This window comes from Thermobia domestica, chromosome 6, assembly GCF_964235325.1.
Source record: "Thermobia domestica chromosome 6, izTheDome1.hap1.1, whole genome shotgun sequence".
Lineage (NCBI taxonomy): Eukaryota > Metazoa > Arthropoda > Insecta > Zygentoma > Lepismatidae > Thermobia > Thermobia domestica.
Window position 1 is genome coordinate 60790676 of NC_137459.1, and position 12182 is coordinate 60802857.

The following is a 12182-nucleotide window of genomic DNA, read 5'->3' on the forward strand; positions in this document are numbered from 1 at the left end:
CTTAGACTCTAAGAAGCTCAAATTGTAAAAAGTGTCGCAGGATTCGTTTTCGTTCATGTTTATAGCGATAGATCATGTCAAACTTCGACATAGACAGAGAAACGCCAATAGCACTTGTTAATTTGGAGGGGAACATAGGACGAATGTTAGACACCACCCGATTAGCTATTGGTTGTTTTTCTTTTCCTTCTATGTAAATATTAAGGCCAAGCAAAATTTTAGTGTATTTTTTATAATATTAGTTTATACATCACAATGATGTTTCAAGATAAATGGTCCCCTATAGGTATTACGACATTAAAATAATTTTCACCTGTAGCGTGCTAATTTAACAACATATTTTCCTTGAGATCATATACTGCTGGAAATAAACAGGCGACGAAAGTTAACCCCTTTCTGCATGATCTTTTTTTTCTTTTAACGAAAAAAAAAATAATCAGTATTGGAAATCCTCATATGGGAACTTGAAAAATGAATTAAAACTTGAATTTTAGATTGTCCACTTAATTCCGACGAGAAATAAGTAAGTGCTATATATGAAACACTTACAACTCACAAAGAATATGCTAGATGTCACCAGAATCTCTTATTCATGCACGTCAATATCTCACACAGCAGTCAAAACGGTCATTTGATGCATTTGAAAAATCACAAAAAAAAAGCTAAAGTGAAAAAAAGAGTATGTGCCATATATGGCACAGCATGCGGTAAGGGATTAAAAATAATTTAATATGCATACACACACACACACACACACACACACACACACATATATATATATATATATATATAGGGGAACGTGGGGCATAATGGGGAAGCTAAGATATTTGCCTCTCTAAATTGGTAACCAATATCTCAATTGTAGTAATTTTTCTGCGGTAGACACGTTGGACATTTATTGTGATATTTCAACCAGCAAATCCTTTCAAAAATATTGTTTTGGACCTTTTTGCTTAGCTTATTCCAAAAATGGCTTTTTTCCCCATTATGCCCCACGTAGGGGGCATAATGGAACATTGGATTTCAGTCAACTCCATTATGCCCCTACCCCATACTGCCCCGTACACTATTACATCTATAATATCCAGCTCTAATATAGACTTATCATAAAACAACAATATATGATTAATATTATACAACACAACTTGAATTTTATGAAATATTTATTAATATTAGACTCAATAATCAAATATAACAAAAGATGAGTACTCTTTTTTTTTAATGTTGATAATTGCTTCAAAAGGTACATTCTGAATTAGTCATTATTAAGAAAAAGAAAAAAAATGTGATCATTGGGAATTGTACTACAAAGTTTATGCAGATTACATCGAATTATTGTAAGTTAAATCTGAATATTTCCTGACATCAAATCAACATAACCAAATTTTGAAAATTCAGCATGAAAAACTTAAACAAAACTGCGCAAATGCAATCCCAGCATTAACAAGAAATGTTTCGAGCTGGATAGTAAACTACACAATCGATACTCTTACGGGGCATAATGGGGTAATGGGGCAACATGGGGTGATTGCAATACCGCTTTACCCCAGATGAGTTGTAGTGTTAAATCAACGAGTATCTCTGTTATAACTTACAATCCGTACACCTCAAAAACACACAACAAACACAGATGAAATATTTTTTCAACATATCAATAGTTTAAAAGTGTGTAATAAATAACTTGCCTTACCTTGACAGAAGTAAAATCCCAATCGTTATATGCCATAGCACGAAAACAAAGAACTGACACACAGCACTGTTCCTTTTCAACTGATAAGAACGCTGCTCAAGCGCAACAGCCCTTCGTCCTTGAGAATCTTGTTTAGGTACTTATCGCTAGATTGCAGTTAATTACAGTTCAAAAAATACCGATACCCCATTATGCCACCCTTCCCCTTTATGCCCCACGTTCCCCTATATATATATATATATATATATATATATATATATATATATATATATATATATATATATATATATATATATATATATATATACTTATCTACAAATCAGAGCATTGTGGAGTATGTATGTTTATGTTCTTAATTAGAAACCATAAAATGAATCATGGATACTAACTGATCCTTACGAACATTTAGATCTAGAAGGATAAAGAAGGACATTTTTTTTAATTTTTCATTAAACCTTTCTTAGTCATATTCAGCTGCGATTGATTAGGAAGTTTATTAGAAGTGTAATGTGACATCTACTCTGTAATTGTTATCAAATAAACTCAACTTACAGCGTATGAATATATAGTTGCATGCAACAAGAGAACGAGCAATTACTTTATTTCAAACATTCATATGCATGAGAAAAGCAATAAAAGCGACTAAAAGCCTATAAAAATTGGCACAGAGGACAATGAAAAAGTTAGGAAAGAAAAGAAAGTGAAGATATAGAAAGAAACGGGGAACAGAATAATAAAATGCCAGGCTACGCCCTCCATTCGGGATAAGAAAATGTTGCCTAAATATATTGTCAAGACAATGTTTCACTCATGCGTGAACTTGAAGCTAAGGGAAATATTTCAATATTTGAAATATCGATCGGTCAGTGTATCGTAATATCGCACAGCCCTAGCTCCACACCCACGTTCACCATCATGTTTCCCTACCTAAGTTCCCTTCTGAAAGAGATTGAGAACAAACTCGAGCCGCATTTAGATTTGGGTAAAATCGGATAATATATCCCGTAATCACCGGTGATAGAATCCGGACAAATCGGTTAAGTTGGTTTACCGATTTCACCAGTGACACTCTAAAGAGAAATAATATTGGAGTCAACAAAACTAATATTATTATGAAACAATGAAACCATATGCTGAAAATATATTTCTGAGAATATTGACAGTTCTGTAGTTGATATTTTTTACCTAGAAAAAGAAAGTGAGATTAGATGATTTACATACAAATTTCATCAAACTAGTGCCAGATACTTCCATTATATTGTTTGAGCAGTATAGAAGCAAAACGTGCTAAATCCATTTTTCAATTTTGTCAGAAAACCAAGAAAAAATGTGAACATTTTTTTTGTTTAGTGGTCACTACTTAATGCAGATGAGTGAAATCTACCATTAAACAAACAAACAAAAAAAAAGTTATTCAACAATTCTGAAAAATAAGGGTGTAACTTTTTTTTTCGTTTCCTGGCAAACATAAAAAAAATGGATTTAGCAGGTTTTGCTTCTATACCCCTGATTTTTAAGTTCCAATGAAGCGTAACATAAGAAATATGGTTGATATTTAAGAAATGAACAGTAATGACAATCACTAATCACTGTTTATTTCAAATTTAAACTACAATATCATATTGAATTTGATAGTAAGTTTACAGCATTATTATGAGCATATTATCGTTTGTGATTTCGTGTAATGTCCTGTACAATCAGCTAAGCATTGGCACTGTCGCCATGAACTTCGGGAATACTTTGTTCTTACATTGCCATAACGTAGCCACGCCAAGTATCCAAGGGCACCGATTTCTCTGTAATTTTGGTGGGGCCCATTCCGATGTGTGTTCGATTGCAGACAATGATCTAAGCAGGCGCATGAGGATTTAAAGACAAATTGAATTCAAATTATGCCAAATATTGTATATTCATAAAAAATGCATGCAGCAATAAAAACACATATAAAAAGATACATATTCATGAAAATACATGGGGCCTACATAACCATTGCGGGACCCGGTATCCCAGGATTGGCATCCTTGCTAATAGAGCATTTCAGATGCGAACAGAGCTCCGCCGTATAGTTTTGCTACTGTTGATGGGCAACAATTGAATTATTCTTACCAAATTTCATAATGGTCACTATTGTTGCAACTTAATATCAACAGCGTATTCGTATTAAAAAAAAGTGGGAGACCCGGGTTCGATTCCCGGCGGGAGCTCATGTGGTTCGGATTCCACGTTAATCAGTAGGTCCACGTCTCATATAGCCTCGCTGCTGAAAGGGACGCTAAACTAAAATCAACTCAAAATCAACTCGTATTAAAAAAAACTGAGTTGAAAAAAAATAATAATGGTGTTAAATTAGTTTTAAATACACTTGTCTGAGAATTGAGTACGTATTTGAACAGCAGAATCTGTAGTTTTGTATTCGTATAAAGTTGAGAACCAGTTGTTACTAAAGCAAGCCCGCAAAGGCATCCTGATGAGGAATGGTATGGTACCGCCCCTGTATTCGTAGTTACCGATGCGAGTCGCCAAGGACGACGATAACTTAGAAATGGGGTACCGTAAAATGTCAGGGACTCGCCCTGTTTTTTTGAGAAATAACTTGTAGTGAACACCAAAAAATATTTCGATTTTGCCAATGATACAAAAACATATACGATAACAATATATGGTATTATAGTTCTTTCCAAAAAGAAAACTTTCCAAATTCAAATATATGTTATGCGTAACATTACACACTGTCCTTAGATTTAGACGTGAAACCAATAGGTTTTGTGAAAATACAAAATGAAGCGGAACGAACACTGTGTAGGTTGTAGTATATTCCAGCTGTTAGCTTCATCGATTTTAACTCATTAATAAACATCCAGCTTCCAAACAAAGGTACGTTCTAAAAGCGGATGAAAATTATTAAAGACGAGGATGTAGTGCGTGTTAACACCTGTAACCTTGCATGAATCCTAGCTGAAAGGTTTCAATTTTTTTTTGAACCGTTATGCTGATAAATGGAAAATGTTTTGCCAATTAGCTACAGTGGCTTCAAGCCAAATTAGGTTCCCTTTGAATGGTGTTGATGAAAAAGGGAGAACAATGCAACGTAGGAGAAGCATCCTTTTGAATTTCTGTGCAATGTCAAGGACACGCTCATCGTATTACTGTCACAGCACTGCTAAAATTGATTACCGATTTGCTATTGTTATTGCTCCTTGTGTCTCCTTGTATTTTGCTGGAGTTCGTGAAAAGTCGTTGGCTTCTTGTGTGAGCGTTCAACTCATCCCCTGCACCATTCGATGTCATTTACTGCGGTAGTCCGTCAACTAACTCCGTCAATTGCAGCGTCGTGGTCTTGACGTTTTTCATATTACGGAAAATTAAAAAAAAAGAAAGAAAGAAAGAAGAGAAACATTTCTAAAGCTTTCATCTTAAAGACGACTTGTGATCTAAGTAATAGCTGAGAATACTTCCTTATACGTACATCGTATATATATATATATATATATATATATATATATATATATATATATATATATATAGAGAGAGAGAGAGAGAGAGAGAGAGAGGGAGAGAGAAAGTAATATTCTAAACACGTTGCCGATGTCAAGATACACTATGTGATCAAAAGTATCCGGACACCTGGCTGAAAATGACTTACAAGTTTGTGGCGCCCTCCATCGGTACTGCTGGAATTCAATATGGTGTTGGCCCACCCTTAAATTTGATGACAGCTTCCACTCTCGCAGGCATACTTTCAATTAGGTGCTGGAAGGTTTCTTGGGGAATGGCAGCCCATTCCTCATGGAGTGCTTCATCGAACTAGGTCGGTGAGGCCTGGAATGAAATCGGCGTTCCAAAATATCACAAAGGTGTTCTATAGGATTCAAGTGAGGACTCTGTGCAGCCCAGTCCATTACAGGGATGTTATGGTCGTATAACCGCTCCGCCACAGGCCGTGCAGTATGAACAGGTGCTCGATCGCGTTGAAAGACGCAATCGCCATCCCCGAATTGCTCTTCAACAGTGGGAAGCAAGAAGGTGCTTAAAACACCAGCGTAGGCCTGCGCTGTGAGAGTGCTACGCAAAACAACAAGGGATGCAAGCCCCCTCCAAGAAAAACACGACCACACCATAACACCACCACCTCCGAATTTTACTGTTGATACTACACACGCTGACAGATGACGTTCACCGGGCATTCGCCATACCCACACAATGACATCGAATCGCCACATTGTGTACCGTGATTCGTCACTCCACACAACGTTTTTCCACTATTCAATCGTCCAATGTTTACGGCCCTTACACCAAGCGAGGCATCGTTTGGCATTTACCTGCGTGATGTGTGACTTATGAGCAGCCGCTCGACCATGAAATCCAAGTTTTCTCACCTCCCGCCTGACTGTCATAGTACTTCGAGTGGATCCTGATACAGCTTGGAATTCCTGAATGATGGACTGGATAGATGTCTGCCTATTACACTTTACGACCCTCTTCAACTGTCGGCAGTCTCTGTCAGTCAACAGACGAGGCGCTCTTGTACTGTACGTGTCCCTTCACGTTTTCACTTATTATAATCAGACACAGTGGATCTAGGGATGTTTAGGAGTGTGGAAATCTCGCGTACAGACTTCTAACACAAGTGACACCCAATCACCTGACCACGTTCGAAGTCCGTGAGTTCCGCGGAGCCTCTCATTCTGCTTTCTCACGATGTCTAATGACTACTGATTTCGCTGATAATGAGTACCTGGTATTAGGTGGCAGCACAATGAATCTAATATGAAAAACATATGTTTTGGGGGGTGTCCGTATACTTTTGATCACATAGTGTATGTCTGTTGCTGGCTCGAATCCCACTTATGACGAGGCTGTTAAAGCATTGCTGCTTCATTATTAATTCATTATCATCAATAGGTTTTCAGCTTCTTTTTAGCATTGTGTTACATGGGCAGTATACCATCTTTGCTCCCACCAAATAGAAAAAAAAACAAGAAAATAAAAAAAATGTTACTTTAAGAGCTTCGTGAATAGTAAATTTTGCATCTGTGTTTCAATATGACAAATCTACTGGAGTATACACTATGTTCTCGTTTTTATACGTAAAAATGATAAGTTTCTTTGGTTTTAATCGTAGACTAGATAATGCAAGTTTGGCTCCAATCGCCCTAGTCCTTCTAAACTAGACCCAATAGCCGAAAACCGAATGAAGCCATTTGGATGCTAATCGACAGGTTTCAGGAAGCTGGTGCTCAAATAGAGATACGCCAAAATTTCATATTCTTCTTCGTATATAATCGATATTTTTGTTATACAAACGTGCTCAAATGTGGAAAAAAAAAAAAAACATGCACGAACGATTAGGATCAGTTTGTCGCAAATTGGCGTTGGAGGAGGACTGGAGCCTAAGGTAGGTAGCTACTATCTCACACTTACTGTTGTGCGTAAACAAATTTATTTCCGTGCACAAACGATGCACTAATGTCCATTTTGGCCCGAATCAGCGTTGGTCGGGTGCTGGTGCCTGAAATACATACACGAAAAGCTCATACTTTTTCGTGCACAAGCGATGCACTAACGATTAAGACCATTTTAGCATGAGTCAGCGTTGGTAGGGGGCTTGCGCCTAAAGTAGATACGTCAATAACTTATGCTTCATGTTGTGCTCAAACAAAAATTTTGCGTCCGCATAAACGATTCACTATCGATTGAAACTATTTTGGAGCCAATCAGCGGCGGTAGGTGTATGTTGTTTAAACAAACCGCGAAATTAGGTTTCCAATGCATTAAACTTGTTTGTGCACAAAATGTGCACAAATGATGCACGAACTGTTGAGATTATTTTGCTGAAATTTAATAGCTGGGGGTGGGGATTCTAAATGGACTGTTGATTTCTGGCACTTGCGGTTTGAACAGAAAGCTAGCCTCGTATATGAAACATATTCGTTGGATCTGTTAAAACAATGTTCTCGAAATTTTTCCGGTTGTTGCTCTTTGCAAATCAGTGTCGAAACCGCAAGTAGTAGTGAATTTAAACTAATTCTGTTTTCGGTAGAGTGTTGCAGGTAGCAATAATGCGCTCTCTTGAGACACTGAACAGATTTTAAAAAACACTTTTCGCTATCTGTTACCGTTTTTGTTATATGGCAATAAACGTAAAAATCGAAAATTGTTTTCATATCGTTTCCGGTTTGAACAATAGGTTAGCCGAGAAAATCAAACCTATTCTTGGGACGCTATATAGATTGTATTAAAAACTGCTCATCTATATATATATACCTTACCGTGTTTGTTCTGATACCTCCAGACAGACGGGCGGACAGACATAGCAGCCCTGTGTAACTTCCGACACTTATACATAGCATAGTTTGAAAGTCAAGGAGAAAATATGCTATGTAGCGAAAAGACAGTTTTCTGCAATCAATTGGACCGACTTGATACCAAGTGGGTACACATCTCCAAATTTTGAAATTTTCAGGAGAATACTTTGAAGTTTGATAGACTTTCTCATGTTCATATTTCCTTTGTGGTTGCAACCGAAACCATAGTTATGAATTTTATTTTATAATGCCAATAGTAAATAACAACATATTATGCCACTAGCATATATTACCCGCTTCGCTGGGTTGAAATGAAACCTTAAATGCACAACTTCGTGTCTCACGTGTCTCGTACCCTTGAAATATGCTGTTTTCGTTTTTAATGGCATCGATTTAAACAGCAGCGGAAAAATCAATGATCATCTCGGCGACCCCGAAAACCATGGATTCGACACTAATATTGGTCATTTTCGATTACATACATTCTTTTTTTTTTCTCTCCCCCAAGTGCCGTGCCTGATTTTGAATTTAAACCGGATCGGAAATGTGACTGTTGAGCTGAATGATCCCGAAAACTATGGATTAGATAATAATATTGGTCATTTTCGATTGTTATTATATATAGCTCCCCCGCCCCGCCCTCCGTGCTGCGTCACACGGCATCAGAATTGTCACTTTTAATCTTAACTACTCCCAAAACTATGGATTCGACACTAATATTAGTCATTTTCGATCATTTTTAAATGTTTATCCCCTCCCCTACGTTTTCCCCTACTCCTCCCCAACTATCAAGGCTGAACGTGGATTGGAACAGCATCAGAAGTGTCACTGTTTCTCTCATCGAAACCAAAAAACTATGGATTCAACACAAATACCGGTCGTTTTAGATCATTTTTAAATTTCTCTTCCCCTCCCCCCTGTGATATATATAGCTCCCCCTCCCTCTCCTCCGTGCTGCGGCACACGGCGTTAAAATTATCACTATTAATCTCAGCTCCTCCTAAAACTGTGGATTCGGCACTAATATTAATCATTTTCGATCACTTTTTAATGTTTATCCCCCTCCCCTAAGTTACACCCTACCCCTCCCCAACTATCATGGCTGAACGTGGATTGGAACAACATCAGAAAAGTCACTGTCTCTCTCATCGATCCCGTAAGCTATGGATTCATCATTAATATCGGTCATTTTTGATCATTTTTAAATGTCTCTCCTTCTCCCGCTCCCCTACGTTGCATCGTCAAAGTTAATACCCTAAAGTAATCCCTGCCCCCAAGCTAATGTATGTTGAAAATGTGATTGAGATCGGTTTGGTGGTGCAAGAGTGATGAAGTCACAAAGCAGTCATTTTAATTTTATATTTTTACACATCTCTCTCTCCCCCCCCTCCCCTAGGTTGACAAGTAAAACAATAAAAAGAACACCCAAGGCCCGACCCTCATATATGTTGAAAATTTGATCGAGATTGGTTGAATGGTTCAAAAGTTATTAGGTTTTATCAGTTTTTATTTATAGTTCCCCTCCCCTTCCCTCCCCTAGGATCTACCGTTAAAATGAAACTACAAAAATGTTTTGCGATCCGAACCTCACGTATCTTGAAAATTTGATTGAGATCGGTTTTATAGTTCAAGAGTTATTAAGTTACAAAAACAGTCACTTTCAGTCTTATATAAATTGATTTTTATATCTCCTCCTCCTACTCCTCTCCTATGTTGCTCCGCCAAATTTAAATCATAAAAGACGATCCCAGGCGTGATCCTCATCTATGTTGAAAATTTGATCAAGGTCGGTCCAGTGGTTCAGGGGTTATTAAGTTTTATTTATTTTTCATACCCCCTCCCCTTAGTTCTACCATCAAAGTGAATAGCCTAAATACAGCCCAGCCTAGAACCTCATCCATGTTACAAATTTGATCGAGATCGGTCGGGCGGTTCAGAAGATTTAGAGTCACAAACATAGTAATTTTCAATTTTATATATATAGATTAGGTGTCTCAAGAATATATTCCGTCTCCATTTCAATCTATTCACTAAAGCAGCAAGTAACAGAAGTAAACCATTTCCTCTCTCGTTAAGTTTTACGTCCCACTGATATACCGGCTAGGCTAAAAGAGACGGTGATGATGACAAATGAATGAAATAGTGGAATGAAGAAAGGGGGAGAAAACGGAAGAACCCAGAGAACCGCCCTTCCCCACAGATAGTGCTTGTCCTTTATTAAGCTCACTTAGCGCGAGTTGGGATCGGACCAAGGACTCCACTTACGACAGGCGAGCGCTCAACCACTGAGCCACTGCAGCCCCTTTTTAATCATTTCCGATTCGAACGTTGATCGTTATAGAATAAGACGGTAACATATAGCAAAAAGGAATTTTCGACAATCAATGAACCGTTTCAAGAATATGTTCAATCTTCTGTCTAATATCTCTGGTAAAGCTGGAAGTGAAAGAAAATCAACCACTTATGATTTTACGGTTCACCGTTGTTGAGCGATAACATATAGTGAGGTGCGGTAAAACGTTCAAATAATATATTACATCTCCACTCTAAACCGGAAATATATATATATATATATATATATATATATATATATATATATATATATATATATATATATATATATATATATATATATATGAAAAAGAAACAAAAAGTTCCACTTTTAGCAGTAATCACCATAGAATAAAACTGTAACATACAGCGAGAAATATCTGTAATCAATTAATCGTCTGACTGAAATATGTTTCACCACCATTCTACTTATATCCAGTAAAACCGGAAGTGCTGGGAATCAACGACTGCAGATTTTAACGGTGATCGTTATGGAGTAGGAACGATAACATATACAGAGATGCAGTTTTCTGCAATCAATTGAGTGTACTAATAGTATATATTTTATCTACATCCTAACGTGTGTACGGAAACCGGAAGTGGTAGAAACATACTTCGACTTCCGATTTCAATATTAATTGAGAAAATATCACGTTATACAATCCAAGTTCATTCACGTGGTCCACAGGAGGCATTCCTACTCGTTTAAGTTACTCATTTTAAATGCTAGAACATTAGGTTTTATTATTCAAAGACGGATATATATATATATATATATATATATATATATATATATATATATATATATATATATATATATATATATATATATATATATATATATATATATATATATATATATATATATATATATATATCCCTTTGGGGATCCTATGGTACAATTTTGTACCATACGCGTTTTTCATGGTACATTGCGTTATTTCTCTTATATTTGAGCTTTTTCGTCCGTTTTTTTTTTGTTTTGCAAGTCCAGAGGCCTTGTAGAAGACATTACGTATGGTATCAAACCTCCCTGCGTCCAGACATAGGAGGTGATGACGTCATAAGTCAAAAATTTATTTTCTCATTTTCTAAGCCTATGTTCAATATATTTTGGCGGGCTTATTTTTACACGTAGAAGATTTAAATTTTGCACAAACATTCAGTCCGCCGAGTAGTATTTACGAGATTTTTTGTTCTGATGTCAGTGCTAAAACATGGGGGAACCAGGGGGGCAAAGGGTGAAAAAAGGGATATTTTTACCCCCAAAATCCAGTTTCTCGTCATTTTCCCGCCTCACGTACATGATGGGGACACGTGAGTCATACCGTCTGAAAGGCAGTTCCATTCTGAACAGAATGACGGTCGAATTATTATCCTAGGGTAATTAGGGACGTCTCAGTGATTTTTTTTCAAAATATACTTCTGTATAGGGTAACATGGGGAAATTTCTGATTTTTTTTCTGGCGGGCTTATTGTTGCACCTAGAAAATTGAAATTGTGCACAAACATTCAGTCCACCGAGTAGTATTTAACAGATTTTCTTTCAGATTTCTGCGTTAAAACAGGGGGGTCCAGAGGGGCTAAAAGTTGAAAAAAAGGGTAATTAAGACCAAAAAACCCCTTTTTTCTGCAATTCCCCGCCTTAGATACATGATGGAGACATGTGAATGGTACCGCCTGAAAGGCAGTTCTATTCAGAAGAGTATATGGCGACACATGACCCTAGGGTAATTAGGGATGTCTCAGGAATTTTTTCCCTGAGATCATAGTGTTTTGTGGTAATTTGGGGCATGGTGGGAAATTTTGATAAAATTTCTCCCTCCCTTACTATTCAAGATAGAAACTTGAAATTT